This window comes from Schistocerca piceifrons, chromosome 1, assembly GCF_021461385.2.
Source record: "Schistocerca piceifrons isolate TAMUIC-IGC-003096 chromosome 1, iqSchPice1.1, whole genome shotgun sequence".
Classification (NCBI taxonomy): domain Eukaryota; kingdom Metazoa; phylum Arthropoda; class Insecta; order Orthoptera; family Acrididae; genus Schistocerca; species Schistocerca piceifrons.
Window position 1 is genome coordinate 962,213,194 of NC_060138.1, and position 25,252 is coordinate 962,238,445.

Below are 25,252 nucleotides of genomic sequence, written 5' to 3' on the forward strand. Positions count from 1 at the left end.
GTGCACCCCATACTCTGGACATTATTGCTACCAAGTTGGTGCTCGTACGGTAATTAGATTCCGCGTCATAACGCGTTAAATAGGGAAAGTTTAATTATAACCACGCGGTAGTTGGCACCACGTCATTACAGCTGGACGCGACGTAGTATTTGGTACTTACACTGCCCGAATGTCCTGGTGAATCTGTGTGCAATTTAGACGTTTTGTCCACAACAGTCGAACTGTCCCGCTTACTTCAGCTTTGGCGTACGTTTTCAGTTGCTGCACAATTTGACACTCACCCTGTGATGCACCTTTTATCCGTCCCGCAGCAGAAAAGAGTGTACGCGAAACCCGGAACATGTACATTCTTCTGACAGTGCGCCACTCTTGTTGCACATTTGTCTTACCGTGGAACGATATGCGTAACTTACTTTTTGAAGCTCCTTTGTATAATTGAGAGTGAGAAAACAATACTCAGATTTTATTTAAAATCAAAGTATGTTCAACATTTTATTCTGATGTTTGATTCCCCTAGAACAATATTTTGGTGGTTATCTCGTACCCCTTTTGTCGGTTAACCGAAATTGTAGCATATTGTGACTGACTCTAGTGAATTATCACAGTCAGCAAGTTACGCACATTTTTTACACTTGCTTATATGAAGTCTCAGTTTACCTCAGTCAACTGATTTTCTTTAATCTTTCAGGATTTCGCGTTCATTGCTAGAGATACTACGTTTCTTTGTGCATACACGCGGAATTATTGACATTATCCATTACGTCATTGAAACCCAAGTAACAGGTTCAGCAAAGGAAAGGATCAAATATTAACACGTGGAAGGGAGACCCATGAGATAGTTCTTCGTATTCACCAAATTAACATTTATTTAAGAAATACATACTGATCAATTAAATTCCAGATTGACAACAACATGAAAATCATCATAATTATAGTGACATATAAAGTGACAAACTACTGAAATTTACCAATATAAGCAAAAGAAAACAGTATTCAGTAAACACATATACCGCGCGGGATTAGCCGAGCGGTCTGGGACGCTGCAGTCCTGGACTGTGCGGCTGGTCCCGGCGGAGGTTCGAGTCCTCCCTCGGGCATGGGTGTGTGTGTGTTTGTCCTTAGGATAATTAAGGTTAAGTAGTGTGTAAGCTTAGCGACTGATGACCTTAGCAGTTAAGTCCCATAAGATTTCTCACACATTTGAACATTTATTGAGTAAACACATATCATCTGAGTTTATAAACAGTAAGAATGAAGTGTGATTCATTCAGTAGAGGGAAACTACATTTACCAAATACAGAGTACATCCGATTTTGTGAAGAACAATTAGTAGAGAATTTGAACTTTCTTCTTTTATGAACAGTAAGAGGACCAATGGCTTGATTATAATTTACAAAAGTTCATGGGTCAATCCTGCTAAACTCCACAGCCTACAACCCTGGTGGCAGTCGCTCAACCCAAGTGTAGATCCAAGGAACAAGACAACTACTCCTTTTCTAGCTATGACAGACGACGCGGCAAAGCGCCCCAGCGGCAATAATTCGACGTCGGGTGTTGGGCATGATGCCGCCAAGGTAGCGGCCCAGTAGTCACGACTGCAAACACCAAGGTAGACTCGCTTGTTTCGCATCAACTGTGAACATAAATCACACGCGAGGCAGTACCGTCAAACAATAACAGAATATGCACTAACAAATGATGAGACTCGCTTTACCAATATACACACACACACACACACACACATATATATATATATATATATATATATATATATATATATATATATATATATATATATATATACGCCTCCACAAGGCCTTTGTCAGATCAGGGGAAACTTGCTAAGATTGACAAAGATAATTAGAATGGATTTTGTCGTACACAATAAATACATACGCGTCTGTCAAGGTAAGATGATAAGTGAGTACATTTAACTGACAGGGCCCAGATGCAAAGAGAGCAGTTGCAATTAAACCCCCTGAGCCATGAATAACTATTGCTAAAACGCCTTAAGAAACACTAGTTAAGGTGAGTTTAAGCAAGGCAGAAAATTTGACTCAGTAGTAGCCCTACGTAATTCACTTATGACTAAAACACATCAACGTAGGTTAGAATAAATACACTTTACTAAATCACTATTAGATTTCAAATTCATATCCAGCACCATGACATTTTCACGGGGTACAGTGCCACTCACCGGTGTTACTACTTCAATTCGTAACATCGTCCCCCAAGTGGGTGCACACAAGCGGTTTACCAATTAAGAGAACCACGTGGCTTCAAAGAAGACGCGCTAACAACTATTGCTATTGACCACTCTCAAGCCAAGGCACATTGCAGAACAAACAAATACGCATTATTCACTGAACAAGACACAATAATATTGCGCCAATTTTCCTTTAAACAGTAAAACCACAGGGTCAGAATATCAACAGGCAGTATGTTACAATGCAATCTCCCCACCGTCAATTATCCTTTTAACTCCTCTTCAAATAACAGAAGGTGGCAGCTCCAGAACACGGCCTTCGTCACCTTCTTTAGCGGCTGCGCAACATTCGACAAGTCACTCAGCGATCCGGCTGTGTACATGCGTTGTCAAACCCAAACGGCCCTGCCGCCAGGCACAGCTGCTCCAGCCCTTCTTCCGTCACGTGGCGTTCACAGCTCACTGCCTCCGCACCGAGCCTCCACAACTCAACCAGGAAAACCGAAGAAAGTCACAAGGGAGGTGCCCATCGATACTGATGTCAGAGGTAGTTACGCCAGCAAACCGTTCCGCCACGGCTCTGTCATTTACATATATAGAGAGAAGTAACTTTTTCTGCCCTTCTCCGAGACACACTTAAGATCCACGTTCGTTTGTACCGTCTGCTAATCGAGAGCGAGTTAGGACGCAGTGATTAAAACCTGGTCTCGCATTCAGGTGCAGTGGGATTCGAATACCAGTCCGACCCCCTCAGATTTAAGTTTTGCATGGTTTTCCTAAATCAGTTAAGGCAAATGCCAGGTAGTTCCACTGAAGGGGACCCGATCCTTTTCCTTTCCCTTTATCCGAGTTCGTGCGCCCTCTCCAGCGACGCAAAACCATACATTTCTTTCCTTCTTCTCAAGCCACAGAGACGTACTTGGTGCAGCTTAGTACAGATTTAGTACAGTCTTAATTTCCAACTGGTTATTTCAGAAGAATTATTTTCTATTGTGACTCTGCGGAACCACACTTAAGCTTTTCAGTGGTCAACAAACGCATAACCCTGTTTGATCAGCCATATATCGATATTAGCAACCCGGGTGTTGAAAAGCAATTAAGACTACTTAAAACGAAAAGGGCACAAGACCCTGTTCAATTTTTATTTTTGACATTGAAATCGCTGCGGAAACAGTTCCTTTCCTAAATCATATTTATCGAGAGTTTGTTGCACAGCAAGTAGTCCTGTAGGGCTGGAAGAGAGCGCTGGCTAATGAGTGCAGACAAATAAATGATTACGATTTCAGAAAAACTGGATGATTTAACCAAGAGAAAGAGCTTCACAAACTGGGCAAGTCAATAACACGTTAGTCCACCTCCGGCCCTTATGCAAGTAGATATCCAGCTTGGCACTGATTGATAGAGTTGTTGGATATCCTCCTGAGAGATATAGTGCAAACTTCTGCCCTGTTGGCGCTTTAGAGCCTCAAAATCCCGACGTGGTTGGCGGGCCCTGTCCATAATGCTTCGGCCAGGAATCTCATTGACTGGAGTAGAATTATCTTTAGTGATGAGTCCCGCTTCTGACTGAACTCTCGTGACCAGTAAACACGTGTCTGCAGAAGCCCCAGACAGCAATGGGATACCAACCTCACTGTCGCCACCATACGTCCCTACAACTAGTGTGATGGTCTTGGGAGCCATTTCACGTCATAGCAGAACCCCCCCTTTTTTTGTCATCCGCGGTACTCTTACAGCACAGTGGTACGTCGACGCTAGAGCGTACTAAGCAAAATAAGATAATGTAGAGTATCTTCGTAAATACGTGATTGACTCAGGGATATTTGACTGCTAGAACTTAGTACTTTATACCGAACGGCGAATGTTCTACAGAAAGGAAAATGACGTGGTGTGTGCCCCAAGGAAGAGTGACAGGACCTGTAATGTTCTCAGTATAAGTAAACGGTTTATCATACAGTATCAGCAGCACTTCGCTGTGGATGGTGTTGGGTACAGGAAACTGTTGTGTTGGCAGAAGAGCCAACACCGTGTTACTAGTGGAGGCCGAAATGCACGCGTTTTAGCTCACGCAGGCTGGCGTGAGGAGGGAAGAACTATACTGACGTGAGGTCTGGAACATGACAAGGAATTAGAATTCAGAAGGCGGATGAAATTAGTTTGATACTTAACTTTAATCCATTAATGATGAACGTTGCTCTTGACGGTACATGATTCACAATATTATTTGTTCAGGATACATAGTAACTGAATATGGCGCCTTGCTAGGTTGTAGCAAATGACGCAGCTGAAGGCTATGCTAAACAATCGTCTCTGCAAATGAGAGCATATGTAGGCAGTGAACCATCGCTAGCAAAGTCGGCTGTACAACTGGGGCGAGTGCTAGGAAGTATCTCTAGACTAGACCTGCCGTGTGGCGGCGCTCGGTCTGCACGAGGGTCCGACGTATACTAACGGAACGCGATGACACCACAGAAACTATCGTAGTTGGACGGTCGTAAGGAACTGCGGAAAGATTTGGACAAAATTTCCACTCAGTGTTGTCAATGGCAGCTCTCTTTAAATGTATAGAAAACAGTTAGTTAAAGGATCGCTTTTTCCAAACTCCTTAATTGTCTTTCACTCCGACGCAGAAGTTTGAAATTTGCCTCAAAGGTACCTACAAACCTTCCTCTGCAATGGTGCAAAATCGTGGCGCCCTGTGAGGTTACCGTGGTTCCAAATTGTTCAAATGGCTCTGAGCACTATGGGTCTTAACTTCTGAGGTCATCAGTCCCCTAGAACTTAGAACTACTTAAACCTAACTAACCTAAGGACATCACACACATCCATGCCCGAGGCAGGATTCGAACCTGCGACCGTAGCGGTCGCGCGGTTTCAGACTGTAGCGCCTAGAACCGCTCGGCCACCCGAGCCGACGCTACCGTGGGCTCGGCCACGTTTCAGACAGTAATGTGTTGACACATCAGAAAAAAGACCAGAGCTCAGAAGTTCATGTGAGGTGTAACGTGGGTTAATGGTGTCACATTGGCATCAAATTTCACCACTATTCTGCCCAACGACACTGTAGACGTCTCCCACCCATACTTCAACATTTGTCTTAACGCCTCTGCGATGGAGGTCACAACTGAGATGCCAGCGTTGAAACACACCGTATTCGTATGAGTGTGGAGGAAAACATTTCAGACACACCACCTTTCAGTACTGACATAAAGAGGCCTTAGGGGTTGGCACAAAGGGCGACAATGGAACCACGCCTCTCCTAGGGGCAGTATTTCCCACCATTTTCTACCTGGTACCACCCCCGCCCCCCCCCCTTTTTGCAAACAAAAATGTCTCTTGTCCCTATGTTTATGTACTTCATTTTTTATTTCTTTGCTTCTATCGATAAATTTTTTTTGACAATAATCTGCAATCCACATTCAAGTAAAAGAGGTTTCTAAAATGTAGAGGAATACAAAACTATAGTACCGGGTGATCAAAAAGTCAGTATAAATTTGAAAACTTAATAAACGACAGAATAATGTAGGTAGAGAGGTAAAAACTGACACACGTGCTTGGAATGACGTGGGATTTTATTAGAACCAAAAAAAAGTTCACAAAATGTCCGACAGGTGGCGTCGTTTGGTGATGATCGTGTGCTCAGCCGCCACTTTCGTCATGCTGGCCTCCCAGGTCCCCAGATCTCAGTCCGTGCGATTATTGGCTTTGGGGTTACCTGAAGTCGCAAGTGTGTCGTGATCGACCGACATCTCTAGGGATGCTGAAAGACAACATCCGACGCCAATGCCTCACCATAACTCGGGACATGCTTTTCAGTGCTGTTCACAACATTATTCCTCGACTACAGATATTGTTGACGAATGATGGTGGACATATTGAGCATTTCCTGTAAAGAACATCATCTTTGCTTTGTCTTACTTTGTTATGCTAATTATTGCTATTCTGATCAGATGAAGCGCCATCTGTCAGACATTTTTTGAACTTTTGTATTTTGTTTTGTTCTAATAAAACCCCATGTCATTCCAAGCACGTGTGTCAATTTATACCTCTCTATCTACATTATTCCGTGATTTATTCAGTTTTCAAATTTATACTGACTTTTTGATCACCCGGTATTTCAAAGGACTTTGTAGCCAAAATGGAATTGTCTTGATGACTTAAAAACCTAATGGTATTGTTTTTACTTGAACAACACTTTTCACATCGAACATTTTTTTATGTGATGAAAGTCACAAGAAAAATTCAGAACATCAGTGAGACAGTTGAAATGGTTATTTTTCAAGCAGCACCTGAATGGTTTGTTTTAAAATACTTAAAGCACATCTAAGGTCTCTTTCAATGCTCTGGCTACTGCGGTATTTGAATTTCTTGATGGCTAGTGTGGAGGATCTGGTCTCACATAGGTATGTAAATGAGAACTGTACGAGGATTTTTAAGGCTTCATTTGCCACTCCTGGATAAACAGAAAGGTAAGTGGCCCTAAATTCTTCCAACCCCATTTATTGAAACTCTTCTTTAGCACTCGAATCACGTTTGAATTCAATCTAGCCACTTGTGCTTGACTAGGGATCAACACTTTCTCGACGGAACCCGAGTAGGTCTCGTGCAAAGGCAATTAGTCAGGCCGACGGCCCCGAGTCTTGCCCACGCAGTGCGTAGAGCTTCGCAGTGGCCAGTGCGCTTCCTTTCCTCTACCGCTGACCATGTAGACAGCACAAGATGGGCTCTCTGCAGTGTGCTCCGTGTAATGTTTGAACTCCGACTTATCTGCACTTGGATGTAGCACGGTGAATGACTGTTCGTATATCTGCTGATTTTATTATGTCGTAATCCACCTTCTACGGTAAGATAAAGCAGGTTTCATCGTTCCAAATGACACACACACGAATTTATTGCATTTATTGTTACAATGTTACGATCGTCGGAAAACGTATTAAAAGCAGCCGATAAGCTGCCCCAACCACGGTCACTGAGGTCAATCTCGAAAGTGTTAAGTTCGTGCACAGCTCTGTGACGTGATGCTCTTGACAGCCCAATCTGAAGTGTTGCGTGGCGCAACTATTTTCTCAAATTTATTTCCCATTCAGTGATCAAATCGTACAATTCCCTTTCAACCGATACACCACCTGCGACGGTCCCTGCGGCCGTCAGAGCTTGCCGCTGCCTCCCAGTCACTGGGAACACGTCGCTCGTGTTGCACGCGAGACTCTCTGCAAATACAGTTATGCGTAACAACTAAGTACCGTTCCCAAAGGAGATGATGAATTTGGTTGCAGAGTGGTGCGATTGTGAGACTGCCGTATACTTCTGTGAATCTAAGCACCCTAGGCAAAGAAACTGTCACCTCCAACCTTCATAACGGCCTCCAGTTGGCGATATGAAGTCCGTTTCTTCAGATATGCCACTTGCAGCTGGAGCCACTCATCGATGACTAGATCCCGTACAGTGACCAAATCATGGGGATGTTGACTGCTACGTTTCACCCTCTGTTTCAAACAATCCCCGACATTTTCTATGGGCATAAGCCGTGCCACGAAAAACTCCAGACACCACAGAACCAATTCTGGCCTAACCTTTATTTTATTTTATTTGCTGCCATTTGTATCTGGCATGCTATCTAGTGACTGAAATAGGTCGAGTTTTCACAATATTGTTAAGTTTCTTAGTGTTTTAACAATGTGAAAGTATCTAATCGAAAATATTTAACGATGGAAATTGTGGGAAGTATCTAATAAAATGAAAATTATTTCATTTGGAAATTTCTAATGAAAGAAATTTTGAACATTGACACTATTAAATGAACTAGCCTTGTACCGGACATGCTCACTCACAGTGGTTATACGTTGTGTGTGGAGAAGGTATTCTCGTCTAATTTATTTCACTGTACGCAACAAGGAAATTTCGTTCCATTTGAGTTCTATAATTATATCCTTATAATGTCTTACCTGCAACGGGCGCTCGATTCTGTTCTGTATCAACGTACCTGTCAATGACAAGGTTGTTGTGACATAATAAGCTGAAAGACAAGACCGCTGTGCTGCGTGCTATAATTTACCATCGTCAAGAAAGGCAACATCCTATCCACTCGTCGTTCTGTTCATTTTCTAACAATTTTCTTGGGACTCATTGCAGTCGAAATGTATATCATTTAAGAAAAGGAAGAGGCCGATTATAAATGAAAAATAAAATGAAATCAGAACTTATTTAATTTTCTCAAACTTGCAAAGCTAACATTTAAACTCTTTTAATAAAATTACTTACTCTTTTAAACCCTATCACAGACACTAAGCATTACTGAAGGATAAAATTTCTATCAGTTTTACTTTTAAATTATTAAATCAAAATTTCCTTTCAGCTAATAGAAGTGGATTGAACTTGCTAACACCTTGTATATATGACTGATAAATCGTCTACTGTACCCAACTCTCGACATCACGGAACGATGAAAATTAACAAAGAACAATAATCGCTAAATGCACGCAAAGCAATGCCACAAATACTTTTCGGTTGCTGAGCCGTGTCTACGTCGAAATCAAATTCCAAAAATCTTCCCTGTATCAATATTCAATTCTTAGCTATTCTCCACTTCTCAAAATTTCTCATCTTGAATACGGAGCCACTTGCCCTGATCCAGAGTTCCTCAGCTAAACCAACCAATCATCGGCACATCTCGCGCAAGAATCGACTACGACTTGCTCTCTCCCCTCTACCTCTGTTGTGCCTAGAGCGCGCTATTTTACTCAAGAGTGCTTTTTTAAAATACTTTCATGCATCCAAGCTTTATTAACGAAGCTATGGGAGTTAAAGTCTTTGCAGTCGATCTGTTACATAAACGGCTGATAAACTCATGTTATGCAAATTTGTATCTCAGTAAATCGATACATTAGAGTAAATCGATACATTACAAATACAGTGGGCAAACTATTTTTTATATATAAAGTTTCTTCGTGATGTAAGTGGCAGACAATGTCTTTTTCTGATATTCTTCCATAATACAAGCTGGACTGATCTATAAAATGTTCCAGTATCGTGCAAAGTAGATGGCTTTCTCCTTTCATAAACCTTTCAAACGTTGCAGTTTATACATTTGTAAACTCAAAATTAACTATGAAACGGAAATGCTTAAAATTAACAATTTATGTAGTAATAAGATAGAAAAACAGGAAGATAGGAAAGATTTTTACACTGCCACCACAGATACTGTCCAGGAGAGAGCATTCCATACAGACGCTACTCCTGGGAAGCCACTGCTCAGTCTGCAATTACTCGTCACCCAAGGGCGAGAGCCTCAGCAATACTTCGGGCCTCTCGATGTTGTGCTATATCTAGGTTAGGTTATATTTTTCATCTACTCTACACGGCAGTGTGTGTTGCCCTTCAATTCTACATTTGTGTTACCATGTAATGTTACTGTCCTATGAATACTGCCTCACAAAAAACATGAAGCACCCAGAAAGGGAGGAGGAAACGAAATGAAACTTCACGGGTCGCGAGAGTGAGTGATGTTATTCCAGTGGCTACAAAATCGGGTCAAATTTACAAAGAACATGGCAGTATGGGTCCACTTATCTGCAAGACGTTGCACCTCCTGTTGCCTAGACATACAGGGTGTCCCACTACAAACTCCCTGACCTCAAGGACCCAGCAGAGAAAACCCACAGTAGATACGACAATGAAAAATGCACCACATCGTAGAGTATCTAAAAGAATTTAGATTCCCGCGTCAGTAGTGCCAAGAATCGTCACCAGAGTGCAGCATGGTCTTATGAAGAGAACATGGCGACTCCACAGCAGTGTGCGCAAGCAGTAGTGTGGTTTGCAGAAACAAAATCGCCGATTACTATGCAAAGAAATTATCGTCGTGTGCATGAATGTGATCCACCTGATGTGAAAACAATTAAGGAATGGTATAGGAAGTTTCTGTCGACAGGAAGTGTTCTGAAACATTCTGGCGGTGCATGTTATGGAGTTCCAGTAGAGACAGTGGAGGACATTAGAGAAACGTTTCTCAGAAGCCCATGTAAGTCAAAATGGTTCAAATGGCTCTGAGCACTATGGGACTCAACATCTGAGGTCATCAGTCCCCTAGAACGTAAAACTACTTAAACCTAACTAACCTAAAGACATCACACACATCCATGCCCGAGGCAGGATTCGAACCTGCGACCGTAGCAGTCACCCTGTTCCGGACTGAAGAGCCTAGAACCGCACGGCCACCGCGGCCGGCCATGTAAGTCAATTCGTCAAGCATCTTGGCAACTTGATGTACCTCGATCAACATTGCATCGTGTAGTTCACCTGCGTCTTCGTATGTGTGCTTACAAAGTGCAAATTCTGCAACATCTGACGCCGAACGACAAACCACGGCGACAACAATTTGCTGCGGATATGCTGTAGTGGATTGATATGAATGTTAGCTTGCTGGAAAGATATTTATTCTCAGATGCAACCTTTCATCTATCAGGAAGGGTTAATAGGCATAATGTTCGGAATTGGGGTTCGCAAAATCCGCACATTGTCATTGACCATGTTCGTGATAGCCTGAAACTAAACGTCTGGTGTGGGCTAATGGACGACAGGATTGTTGGACCGTTCTTCTTTGCGGAACAAACAATGAATGAGTCAGCGTATCTGGACAGGTTTGAGCTTTTAGTGTACCCTCAGATACAAGACTTGCAATCCATCATCATTTTTCAACAAGATGGAGCTTCGCTGCATTGGTCAACTGCTATTAGTAAGTTCCTGGATAGAAAAGTTCCCAATCGTTGGATCAGATGCGGAGGTCCCATTGCCTGGCCACCACGTTCACCCGACATTATGCCACTTGATTTCCTCATGTGGGGATTTGTGAAGGACCGCATGTATGCGACCAAAGTGGACAATATTCCTACTTTGCGACATCGTATCACTAACGCGATTGCAACAGTAACAGAGGAAATGTTACAAAGAACTTGGCAAGAAATTGAATATAGATTAGATATTCTTCGTGCTACAAATGGTTCACATGTAAATTCTTTGAGATGCTCTACATTGTGTTGCATTTGTCATTGTCGTATCTACTGTAGTTTTTTTTTTCCTGTGTCTTTGAAGTCATGGAGGTTTGAGTGGGACACCCTGTACTCTCTGTTTCGATTGTGGAAAGTGCAATAAAGACGTTGTACCCTCTCCAGAGGCAAGTTGGCCCGCAGCTGCTAGTCCGTGATATCTCGGATGTTGGGACTGGGACGGATCTGAAGTCCGAACTGGGCCACACATATTCTATCGGAGATAGATCTGGGGATTTTGCTGGCCACGGAAGCCCCTCACCATCACCCACACACTTTATAGAGGCACGTGCCATAGCTGTACGAGCATTTTTCTGTTGTAAAAGTGCACATTACTGTCGCAGGAGAGGTAATACATGAGGGTGGACGACATCCGCGAGATGCCGTTGGGCCGTCAGGGTTCCCTCTATCACTACCAGCCGTAATCTGAAGTCATACCAGTTGGCTCCCCACACCGTGACGCTGTGAATAACACCGCTGTGTCTCTCCAAAACACTGGATGAATTGGACATCTCTCAGGTGGCTACCACATTCGCCGACGACGGTTGTCTGGGGTAGTGCAGAACCGCGATTCGTCGCCGGAATCAATACGACGCCACTCTTTACTACTCTAACCGCAGCCATTTGCGATTCGGTGTTAATGACAGCCTACGAATAGGACTGTGGTTCCCTAACCCAGTGGTGCGGGATGGCACAGAACGTTATTAATCTACATCGACACTCTGAAAATCACATTTAAGTGCTTGGCAGAGGGTTCATCGAACCACCTTCACAATTTTCTATTATTCCAATCTCGTATAGCGCGCGGAAAGAACGAACATCTATATCTTTCCGTACGAGCTCTGATTTCCCTTATTTTATTATGCGATCGTTTCTGACTATATAGGTCGGTCTCAACAAAATATTTTCGCATTCGGAGGAGCAAAGTTGGTGGTCTGAATTTCGTGAGAAGATTCCGTCACAACAATAAACGCCTTTCTTTTAATGATGTCCAGCCCCAATCCTGTATCATTTCAGTGACACTCCTCCCATATTTCGCGATAATACAAAACGTGTTGCTCTTCTTTGAACTTTTCGATGTACTCCGTCTGTCCTATCTGGTAAGGATCCCACAACGCGCAGCAGTATTCTAAAAGAGGACGGACAAGCGTAGTGTAGGCAGTCTCCTTAGTAGATCTGTTACATTTTCTATGTGTCCTGTCAATAAATCGCAGTCTTTGGTTAACCTTCCCCACAACATTTTCTATGTGTTCCTTCCAATTTAAGTTGTTAGTAATTGTAATTCCTAGGTATTTAGTCGAATTTAGGCCTTTAGATTAGACTGATTTATCGTGTAACCGAAGTTTAACGAATTATTTTTAGCAGTCATGTGGATGGCCTCACACTTTTCGTTATTTAAGGTCAACTGCCAATTTTTGCACCATTCAGATATCTTTTCTAAATCGTTTTGCAATTAGTTTTTATCTTCTGATGACTTTATTAGTCGATAAACGACAGGGTCATCTGCAAAAGACCTAAGGCGGCTGATCAGATTGTCTTCCAAATCCTTTATATAGATACGGAACGGCAAAGGGCCTATAACACTACCTTGGGAAACGCCAGAAATCACTTCTGTTTTACTCGATGACTTTCCGTCAATTGCTACGAACTGTGACCTCTCTGATAGGAAGTCACAAATCCAGTCACATAACAGACGATATTCCATACGCACGCAATTTCACTACAAGCCGCTTGTGTGGCACAGTATCAAAAGCCTTCCGGAAGCTCAGTAGATTTAAGTTAGCTTAAGAGGGGTAGACTATAAGAAACTAACCATGATGACTTGGAAGAAATGTGTTGAGAAGCTATATGAAAATGGGTTGGGCGAAAAAGAAGGATACTGTACAGTGGAGAAAAACTATTTTTGACAGAGGATGTGAACAGAATACAGAAGGCAGGCTTAGATAGGACTTTTGGGAATAATGATGAATGAAGGGAGATCTCCAAGAAGCAAAGAAAGTTTTGTTTGCAACATACTGCAATGAAACAAACCCTGTCCTTTCCTTTTGTGTTATCCCACTATATGTTTGTGTTCCCTTGTGTATTTGTGTTTTTCCTGTCTTTATGTGTGTAGCTAATACGATTTATGTTGTAGAATTTTTCTAGTACTAAGCTATATTCACTATGAGGAGGAATACTATTATCCTCAAATATAAGTTGCATTAATAATATGTTATTTTCTTTGTAAAGTTGTTTACATTTCTGTTCTGTTTCAATGTTCATGTGTGAAATTAATGTTTCGAAAACTATTCTCATTATTTTATATATTTACTTATGTCATAATTCCTGTAACTCTGATGGATATGTTATTTCGATTCTTTTGTAAAGCCTGTATTGCTACAAATGTTATCTGTATTATTATGTTTTTAATCATTTTTTCTGTATCTTTGTAATTGTATTCTTGTGTTATAAAATTGTAATTGTCATCATTCATCATATTATTAACTTGTAAGTTACATTTCACTGCACACGTTTCTGTTGGTCATAGTATATGGACAATATGTGAGAAGTAGGGACTGTTAGTGTTTGCACGTGTGTTAATAATTCAGCAAGGGACTGGATAACAGCATTGTTGGTTCTAAGGACAGTTCCGAAAACTTTGTGAGTGCACAAGTGGTGGTTTATGGACTTGCTATATTATCCGCAAGACTCTTCAATAGTGATTGTGCACCTGCACAGTCACAACAGATGGCTGCTGGCTATCTCTACAAGGACCACAGTGGGTCTGCATCTTTGATGACCCACCAGTACCATTATCTCTACAAGGACTGCAGTGGGTCTGCACCTCTGGTGGCCCACCAATACCACACTCTCTACCAGGACTACAGTGGGTCTACTCTGTGATGACCTACCTACCAATATTCTTCAAAACTTCGAATGACTCTGCTGTGGGTTTGCTCCCTTGTGGCCCATTACCTGTCAGCATGTCAAGAGTCAGCACTGTCTTTCCGTTGGAAGGACAACACTACTTCTTCAAGACTGTATGGAAATCCACTACTTCTGTGTGCAATTTCTTTTACTAATGAGAAACTGTAATTACTATTATGATGAATGATCAGGACTATCTTTATGGACTGTGAGAAAATTTTAGATTTTGACCAACATTGTATCAATAAGTGTGTGCATTTTATATCTTTGTTATTGTAATTGTGAAAAATTTTTGTCAAATCTGTATTGGCCAGTGCCCAACACCATTTGTAAAAATTTTTTGTGGGGAGCATGGGGGCTATGTAAGTAGGCTGTTTATGTTTTCTTTATGTAAGTAGGCTGTTTAGGTTCTTATATTGGTAACGCCGCCGCCACGTAGCGCTCTCTGTATGAAAATGAAATCACTGGCTGTGCTGTGTGCAGTCTGTGGCTAGTTTGCATTGTTGTCTGCCATTGTAGAGGGGCAGCTGGATGTTAACAGCGCGTAGCGTTGGGCAGTTGGAGGTGAGCCGCCAGCAGTGGTGGATGTGGGGAGAGAGATGGCGGAGATTTGTAATTTGTCATGAACTGCTATATTTATATATGATGATATCAAGGTAAATACATTGTTTGTTCTCTATTAATATCTTTCATTTGCTAACTATCCCTATCAGTAGTTAGTGCCTTCAGTAGTTTGAATCTTTTATTTAGCTGGCAGTAGTGGCGCTCGCTGTATTGCAGTAGCTTGAGTAGCGAAGATTTTTGTGGGGTAAGTGATTTGTGAAAGGTATAGTTTAATGTTAGTCAGGGCCATTCTTTTGTAGGGAATTTTGAAAGTCAGATTGCGTTGCGCTAACAAAATATTGTGTGTCAGGTTAAGTACAGTCGTGTATAATTGTTCAAAGGGGACGTTTCAATAGTACTCAACACTTCGTGCGAATAAAGAGCTAGTTGCGTTTCACAAGAACGTTTGCTAAGGTCAAATGGTTCAAATGGCTCTGAGCACTATGCGACTTAACTTCTGAGGTCATCAGTCGCCTAGAACTTAGAACTAATTAAACCTAACTAACCTAAGGACATCACACACATCCATGCCCGAGGCAGGATTCGAACCTGCGACCGTAGCGGTCGCTCGGCTCCAGACTGTAGTGCCTAGAACCGCTGGCCACTCCAGCCGGCGACGTTTGCTAAGCCCATGTTGACTGTGTGTCAGTAGACCGTTTTCTTCGACGTAATTCATAATGTTCCAACACAATATCTGTTCCAGAATCCTGCTGCATATCGACGTTGATTATATGGGCCTGTAATTAAGTAGATTTCTCCTACTACCTTTCTTGAATATTGGTGTGACCTGTGCAACTTTCCAGTCTTTGGGTACGGATCCTTCGTCGAGCGAACGGTTGTATATGATTGTTAAGTATGGAGCTAATGCATCAGTCTGTGTTTACTATGTGTATGTATCTTCACATAACAATGTAATAAGAAGATACAGACACTGTACAAACACAGACTCTGTAACCATCAATAATGTATCCACGCCTCGACGGGTTGAAATGATGATAAAATATTTATCTCTTCCTGTACAGAAATCACGAAATGCGCGAATGTAACGGTTGTGGACTCCATAATATTCTGGAGGCGTGCACGGATAGCGGTACTGGTTAAGGTGACCACTCGTGATAGGTGAGAAATCCGGGTTCGTTTTTCGGTCAGGAACAAAATTTTTTTGTGTCGCAAATAGCTGACGTCAGTCCAGATTCGCAAAATGCGAATCCATTTCGTAAATATGGTATACAACGTTGCAGGGACGCCATTATTTGTTCTTCGACGGCAGGCGCAGATGTGAACGGGTTACGATGTGTTTGGTATGCGCTACGGCTATTCTCCCTAGTGGTGGTCAGAAGTGGTCGACCGAAATCTCTGTCCGGTCTCCATAGTTCAAACTCTGTCAGGTGGTGGTAACGCTGTCTCATACGAGAACGCGGCGTCTCCGTGTCCTTCACAGTGATTACTCAACACCTAGTGCTATTCACGCGCCTAGTATAACGTACTAAACCTTGTTACAACACTAAACACGAAAGGCGGTAATGCACTCTGGTGCCTTTCTGTCTGTTGCAGAGAACTGAAATTCTAATCATTTACACACACTCCGCTCGTGTGTATATCTACGAAGCTACATTGACATCTGACCTTTTCTTCTGAGTGAATCACTGTTATTGTTAGGCGGTATACATGCATACGTTTAATCATAACCCTTTTTATAAATGTACTATTTTAGGTTCCTTTGACATCTACCACGTTTGTGTGTATTTGTATAACGTAGTGGGCGGTAGTGTTCCATGCCTAAGATATAGCATTCATCATCGTTAGAAGTTAGCAATTCTAATGTATCACCTAAGCAATGTTATTAGTTTACGTTTAGTCCCTATTCTCTGTCGGTCCCTCTTCATCTGTGCCGCTGTCGTCCAATCTGATACTGCTATTACAGTTGTCTGTTCCCTAACACTGTCTACTGAGTTATTTGTCTCCTGCGCTCGTTGTCGCTTGTACTCTTTTCGCTGAAAGTAATCGTAATGTAGCGCACTAGGTACTCTGTCTACACCATCGTTGAGATCGGTCCCGACGGTTTGGTCTCTAAGTGAGTGTGATAGGGCGCTAATCAGAATGGTTTATGGCCGGTACCGGCTACGCTCAGCCATCTCCGTAGCTTACAAGTACTCAATTATGACATGTGTATTTAATGCAGACATTGAGAATTAGCCTATGTAATCCATATAATTACAGCTCTGAAGATGGTTTGCCCATGTGTCGTCTCTTTCTGTGGAATTAAATTGTTGTGAAAAACAGTGTGTCCATAACAGACCAAAGTATTGAGTGATTTTATAGACTCTTAACGTATTTTACCAGTCAAACAGTTTCACTGCTCCCACGTCAAGATGCTGACATGTGAGGGAAGTTGCGCATTCAAAAAGATTGGACCACGAATATGGAAACTGGATGCTATGCATGACGCATGGTAGACCCTGGAGTACGTGGAAGTCAAGGACAGAATCCGATGTGTAGTTATGTCACGTTCGCTCTTCCTTAACGTGAGAAACTGATCCAGCCCCATTGAGAGTTGTTAGCTCTGGTACGTGCTCCGTATATTCGCCCAGTCGCTATCAGTCTGACCACTGCCGTAGTCGCAGGTTGCCACGGAAATTCTGCCGACTGCGTCGCGGAATCAACATCAGGCAGCTTGAGACGTGGTGTTCGTCTCCTTTTCTAAAATTCAAAAAGAGATCGTTGAAAACATCTCATGTGGTGTTTCGCGAAGAACAAATTCACAAGTTGCTGGATAATTAAGAAAACAATGGAAAAAAAGTAGATGGCAGCACGTGGATTTAAACTAGCTATACATGTAGCTGCAAGTTTGACACGCATGTGTGTTCAAGTCTTTGCTGTAAACTTGCCAAACCCCTTTCGCCTCCAACCACATTTGTACCAATATCAGTATGTGATTCGAATTTGTGGAGTTCGGACGAAACTCATTTTGCCTCAGTGATGCCGAAAAAAAGAGCGGAAGAGGAAACAGATATATGGTGTGAAAACAGAACAATATACAATATTTCATATTGTCCAGTACTGTTAAAAAGCGTTTTCTGATTCAATATACACATATAAAGAAGAGTAAAACAGTCGTCTGTACCAGTCTCCTACTGCTTTTACACGCTAACAGTCACACTGTGACCAGCTTTTGAATATTGGCAAGTTACGCTTAGTGACGATGTTGTACTTGTTAACACTATTTTTAGATACGAATTATATTGTAAGCATGATGGTTGCTAGTCGACCGAAGCCGATTGTCACCTAGTTGCTATTACATTATGTTACTATTAAGATCATTAAAATATTTAAGAAATAATACGCATCGCTGTGTCTCCCTCATCTGATGATGTCAGATACATACACGCTTGCCGGCCGGAGTGGCCGTGCGGTTCTAGGCGCTACAGTCTGGAACCGAGCGACCGCTACGGTCGCAGGTTCGAATCCTGCCTCGGGCATGGATGTGTGTGATGTCCTTAGGTTAGTTAGGTTTAATTAGTTCTAAGTTCTAGGTGACTGATGACCTCAGAAGTTAAGTCGATAGTACTCAGAGCCAACCACATACACGCTTATCTCCCGCCAGTGCTACATCTACATCTACATGGTTACTCTGCAATTCACACTTAAGTGCCTGGCAGAGAGTTCATCGAATCATTTTCATGCTACTTCTCTACCATTCCACTCTCGAATGGCGCGTGGGAAAAAGGAACACCTAAATCTCCCCGTTCGAGCTCTGATTTCTCTTATTTTATTATGATGATCATTTCTCCCTACGTAGGTGGGTGTCAACAAAATATTTTCGCACTCGGAAGAGAAAGTTGGTGATTGAAATTTCGTAAATAGATCTCGCCGCAAAGAAAACCACCTTTGTTTCAGTGACTGCCACCCCAACTCGAGTATCATATCAGTGACACTCTCACCCCTATTGCGCGATAACACGAAACGAGCTGCCCTTCTTTGCACTTTTTCGATGTCCTCCGTCAATCTTACCTGGTAAGGATCCCATAATGCGCAGCAATATTCCAGCAGAGGACGGACAAGTGTAATGTAGGCTGTCTCTTTAGTGGGTTTGTCGCATCTTCTACGTGTTCTGCCAACAAAGCACAGTCTTTGTTTCGCCTTCTCCAAAATACAGTATTATCTATGTGCTCTTTCCAATTTAAGTTGCTCGTAATTGTAATTCCTAGGTATTTAATCGAATTGACAGCCCTTAGATTTGTGCGATTTATCGTATACCCAAAATTTATCGGATTTCTTTTAGTACCCATGTGGATGACCTCGCACTTTTCTTTGTTTAGTGCTAATTGCCACTTTTCGCACCATACAGAAATTCTCTCTAGATCATTTTGTAATTGGAATTGATCATCTGATGATTTTACTAGACGATAAATTTCAGCGCCACCTACAAACAATCTAAGGGGGTTGCTCAGATTATCACCTAGATCATTTATATAAATCAGGAACAGCAGAGGGCCTATGATAGTACCTTGCGGAACACCAGATATCACTTCTCTTCTGCTCGATAATTTACCGTCTATCACTACGAACTGTGACCTCTCTGAGAGGAAATCACAAATCCAGTCACACAACTGAGATGATACTCCATATGCACGCAGTTTGATTAATAGTCGCTTGTGAGGAACGGTACAAAAAGCCTTCCGGAAATCTAGGAATATGGAATCGATCTGAGATCCCTTGTCGACAGCACTCATCACTTCATGGGAATAAAGAGCTAGCTGTGTTGTACAAGAACGATATTTTCTGAATCCATGTTGGTTATGTATCAATAAGTCATTTTCTTCAAAGTGATTCATAATGTTCGAGTACAGTATATGTTCCAAAATCCTACTGCAAATTGATGTCAGTGATATGGGTCTGTAATTCAATGGGTTACTCCTGTTTCCATTCTTGAATATTGGCGTGACCTGTGCTACTTTCCAGTCTTTAGGAACAGACCTTTCGCCAAGTGAGCGGTTATATATGACTGCTAAGGAAGGCGCTATTGTGTCTGCGTACTCTGAGAGGAACCTGATTGGTATACCATCTGGACCGGAAGACATGCCTTTCTTAAGTGATTTGAGTTGTTTCGCAACACCTGAGATATCTACCTTTATGTCACTCATGCTAACAGCTGTTCTGGTTTCGAATTCTGGAATATTTACTTCGCCTTCTTTCGTGAAGGAATTACGGAAAACTATATGTAGTAACTCCGCTTTAGTGGCACCATCATCGGTATCATTTCCATCGCTATCGCGCTGAGACGGTATTGACTGTTTTTTGCCACTTGTGTACTTTTCATACGACCAGAATCTCTTTGCGTTTTCTACCATATTTTGAGACAATATTTCATTTCTCGCATTTACGTCCGCACTAAATTTCGATGTTCCGTGAAACTTAACCAGTCTTGACGATTTTGTGTTCTTCTGAATTTGGCATGCTTTTTTCGTTGCTTCTGCAACAGTGTTCTGACGTGTTTTGTGTACCATGGTGGATCAGTCCCGTCTCTTATTAATTTATGCGGTATGAATCTATCTATTGCTGTCGATACTGTATCTTTGAATTTGAGCCATATCCCACATAATTAGCTTGGAAGGAATGGAGACTCTCTCTTAGGAAGGCATCAAGCGAATTTTTATCTGCTGTTTTAAATAGATATACACTCCTGGAAATGGAAAAAAGAACACATTGACACCGGTGTGTCAGACCCACCATACTTGCTCCGGACACTGCGAGAGGGCTGTACAAACAATGATCACACGCACGGCACAGCGGACACACCAGGAACCGCGGTGTTGGCCGTTGAATGGCGCTAGCTGCGCAGCATTTGTGCACCGCCGCCGTCAGTGTCAGCCAGTTTGCCGTGGCATACGGAGCTCCATCGCAGTCTTTAATACTGGTAGCATGCCGCGACAGCGTGGACGTGAACCGTATGTGCAGTTGACGGACTTTGAGCGAGGGCGTATAGTGGGCATGCGGGAGGCCGGGTGGTCGTACCGCCGAATTGCTCAACACGTGGGGCGTGAGGTCTCCACAGTACATCGATGTTGTCGCCAGTGGTCGGCGGAAGGTGCACGTGCCCGTCGACCTGGGACCGGACCGCAGCGACGCACGGATGCACGCCAAGACCGTAGGATCCTACGCAGTGCCGTAGGGGACCGCACCGCCACTTCCCAGCAAATTAGGGACACTGTTGCTCCTGGGGTATTGGCGAGGACCATTCGCAACCGTCTCCATGAAGCTGGGCTACGGTCCCGCACACCGTTAGGCCGTCTTCCGCTCACGCCCCAACATCGTGCAGCCCGCCTCCAGTGGTGTCGCGACAGGCGTGAATGGAGGGACGAATGGAGACGTGTCGTCTTCAGCGATGAGAGTCGCTTCTGCCTTGGTGCCAATGATGGTCGTATGCGTGTTTGGCGCCGTGCAGGTGAGCGCCACAATCAGGACTGCATACGACCGAGGCACACAGGGCCAATACCCGGCATCATGGTGTGGGGAGCGATCTCCTACACTGGCCGTACACCACTGGTGATCGTCGAGGGGACACTGAATAGTGCACGGTACATCCAAACCGTCATCGAACCCATCGTTCTACCATTCCTAGACCGGCAAGGGAACTTGCTGTTCCAACAGGACAATGCACGTCCGCATGTATCCCGTGCCACCCAACGTGCTCTAGAAGGTGTAAGTCAACTACTCTGGCCAGCAAGATCTCCGGATCTGTCCCCCATTGAGCATGTTTGGGACTGGATGAAGCGTCGTCTCACGCGGTCTGCACGTCCAGCACGAACGCTGGTCCAACTGAGGCGCCAGGTGGAAATGGCATGGCAAGCCGTTCCACAGGACTACATCCAGCATCTCTACGATCGTCTCCATGGGAGAATAGCAGCCTGCATTGCTGCGAAAGGTGGATATACACTGTACTAGTGCCGACATTGTGCATGCTCTGTTGCCTGTGTCTATGTGCCTGTGGTTCTGTCAGTGTGATCATGTGATGTATCTGAACCCAGGAATGTGTCAATAAAGTTTCCCCTTCCTGGGACAATGAATTCACGGTGTTCTTATTTCAATTTCCAGGAGTGTATTTTGTGTTTATTTTAGTGGTTTTGGTTGATATGGTTTTGAGCCATAATTTTGTATTGGTCATTGACCTGGTGCAAAACTTTCAATTGGACGCTACATCGACGACTTGCGTGTTCCTAACCTACCCCAGTTAACAATCCGGGAAAAGGAGACCCACAGTTTACAGTGGAACTCGAAACACGTGTCGTTTCCGGCGGCTCCTCACATCGTTTAGTGGTGTAGGATGAGTTAAAACTCAGTGAAAAATCCCTGGTCCAGCCGGAATTCGATCCCGCAACCTCTCAGTTTCGTCACGTGCTTTACCGCTCTCTCTGTATGTCTCTCTGTCTCTCTCTCTCTCTCTCTCTCTCCCTCTCTCTCTCTCCCTCCCTCTCTCCTCATGCCCCTCCACCAGACACATTCAAACACACATTACATATTCATTACACATTCAGAAATTTTTCTATGGAGTTAAAGGAGTTGTCAACCAGTCATGAATTAAATTTGTGTTTGAAGTTAATTTTTTTAGCTATTAGATTCTTTACATCGCTGGGTCAAACTTTTGGTTAGATCATATTTAAAGAACAATATCTTTAATTACCAGCTGTACAAATAAATCTTTATTCTCTACCTGTTTCGTCTCTCGCATCATCATCACAGGCAGAGAAGGAGAAAACATTAGATGGAAAAGGTATTCGTGTTTCTATTAGATGGTTCGAAAGCCCACAGCGTTACAATAAGTACAGATGACCATCTATCATACACAATGACCTTACACAGCATCAAGGTGGTGTTGCAATAATATAGACCAAACGTGAAGGAACTATCATGAAGAATGATCTTAGATGACAGTCGTAGAGTTAGGTTTCACCTCGTTACTTTCACCGTACACTCGATTCACGGTTGATCAACAGCTCAACGCCCGTCTAATCTGTCTTTCCGATGCCAACTGGGATCATTCTTCATAATGGTTTCTTCATATTTGGAAAGACAGATTTGACGCTCGTTACGCTACTTACTAGCTGTGACTCGAGTGGACGATGAAAATAAAGAGGTGACACTTAAGTCTACGACCTTTTTGTAGTATTTCCAACTCGATTGACCGTGTTCTGCGGGCTCTGTAAATAATGATCTGTGTTAGCGTGAAGCGGGTGTCTACCATATCCCTTGCTGTTGTGGGATGATGTATTTTGGTCAGACCATCAGGACCGTGGAAACCGATGTACTGAGCCTAAGCGTCACACACGCTTACAATTGCCGAGCAGATCTGCTATTACAGAACATTGTTCTGGTAATGATCATCCAGTGGAATATAACAGCACAGAGATTCTGGCGAGCGGGTTCAGCTGTTGGAACAGTCTTGTTAAGGGAGCAGTTGAGATTAAATTAACAAGTGACCTCATAACTAGCTAACGGCCTTGCCCCAGTGGTAACACCGGTCCCCGTCAGATTACCGAAGTTAAGCGCTGTCGGGCTGGGCCAGCACTTGGATGGGTGACCGTCAGGACTGCCGAGCGCTGTTGGCAAGCGGGGTGCACTCAGCTCTTGTGGGCAAACCAAGGAGCTGCTTCATTGATAAGCAGCGGCTCCGGTTTCTTATACTGACAAAATGGCCGGGAGAGCGCTGTGCTGACCACATGCCCCTCCATATCCGCATCCAGTGACGCCTGAGAGTGGCACGGCGGCAGTCGGTACGTTGGGCCTTCATGGTCTGTTCGGGCGGAGTTTAGTTTTTTAGACCTTATAATTAGAGACGGAATTTTTGCTTGAATTCTGCTTAATTTCCTGCGCTAGTCCTGGTCAAACAACAGAGGGAGAGAGTTAATGCCACTTGCTCACCCGCTTGTAATTAATATTCACGATAGAGAGCTTCTGACGTTGGCCATCGATGGTATAGTGGCGTTAGTTGTTCACAGTGTGTGTGTGTGTGTGTGTGTGTGTGTGTGTGTGTGTTGTCTTTCTGCAAATCTCCCGCATGCCGAGGTTTTCAGTTTCCTTGCCCAACTCTTTGCATTTGTAGTTTGCAAATGAAGGGATTTGCACCTCCAGGATATCGGTGATTGTTGAAGACGACACCCGGCTGCATCATCGGAATGCCTTTAAAATGATACCATGGTTCGGTTCCGAGTAATAGGCACTTGCATTTTGGAAACTGTTCGAAGAGGAGAGCGAGACACTTGAAAAGTATGAAACCAGCGAAAACTATTGTTGTCTGGATTCAAAAATGCAAGGTGAGATTGTAATGCAATATGCATGAGATGTGAGACAACAGAACCTTAGAACTTTAGGTTAGTCACTGTCCTGATTGCCGGAAAAAATACAGTTGATATCGCAAAAATGTATGTGCGAAATGTCGTGAATTGCGGCTGTACCCATACGTTTTTGAAATTATTTCCTTATAATGAAAGTTCTAAGCAAAGACGGGAAAGCAGAAAGGAGGAAGGAGTATATAGAGGGTCTATACAAGGGTCATGTACTTGAGGACAATATTATGGAAATGGAAGAGGATGTAGATGAAGATGAAATGGGAGATACGATACTGCGTGAAGAGTTTGACAGAGCACTGAAAGACCTGAGTCGAAACAAGGCCCTTGGAGTAGACAACATTCCATTGGAACTACTGACAGCCTTGGGAAAGCCAGTCCTGACAAAACTCTACCATCTGGTGAGCAAGATGCATGAGACAGGCGGAGTAATCTCAGACTTCAAGAAGAATATAATAATTCCAATCCCAAAGAAAGCAGGTGTTGACAGATGTGAAAATTACCGAACATACAGTTTAATAAGCCACAGCTGCAAAATACTAACACAAATTCTTTACAGACGAATGGAAAAACTAGTAGAAGCCGATCTCGGGGAAGATCAGTTTGGATTCCGTAGAAATGTTGGAACACGTGAGGCAATACTGACCTTACGACTTATCTTAGAAGAAAGATTAAGGAAAGGCAAACCTACATTTCTAGCATTTGTAGACTTAGAGAAAGCTTTTGACAATGTTGACTAGAATACTCTCTTTCAAATTCTGAAGGAGGCAGGGATAAAATACAGGGAGCGAAAGGCTATTTAGAATTTGTACAGAAACCAGATGGCAGTTATAAGAGTCGAGTGGCATGAAAGGGAAGCAGTGGTTGGGAAGGGAGTGAGACAGGGCTGTAGCCTCTCCTCGATGTTATTCAATCTGTATATTGAGCAAGCAGTAAAGGAAACAAAAGAAAAATTCGGAGTAGGTATTAAAATTCATGGAGAAGAAATAAGAACTTTGAGGTTCGCCGATGACATTGTAATTCTGTCAGAGACAGCAAAGGACTTGGAAGAACAGTTGAACGGAATGGACAGTGTCTTGAAAGGAGGATATATGATGAACATCAACAAAAGCAAAACGAGGATAAAGGAATGTAGTCGAAATAAGTCG

At 43.1% G+C, this 25,252-nt stretch overlaps 1 protein-coding gene and 1 pseudogene across 1 annotated transcript in view; both read left to right on the forward strand.

Annotated features, from left to right (window-relative positions):
• The window catches only part of LOC124725978 (leucine-rich repeat and death domain-containing protein 1), a 222,797-nt gene that overhangs the window by 101,563 nt on the left and 95,982 nt on the right, over positions 1 to 25,252 (forward strand). The window lies entirely within an intron of this gene.
• Positions 23,249 to 23,366, forward strand: LOC124719803 (annotated as a pseudogene).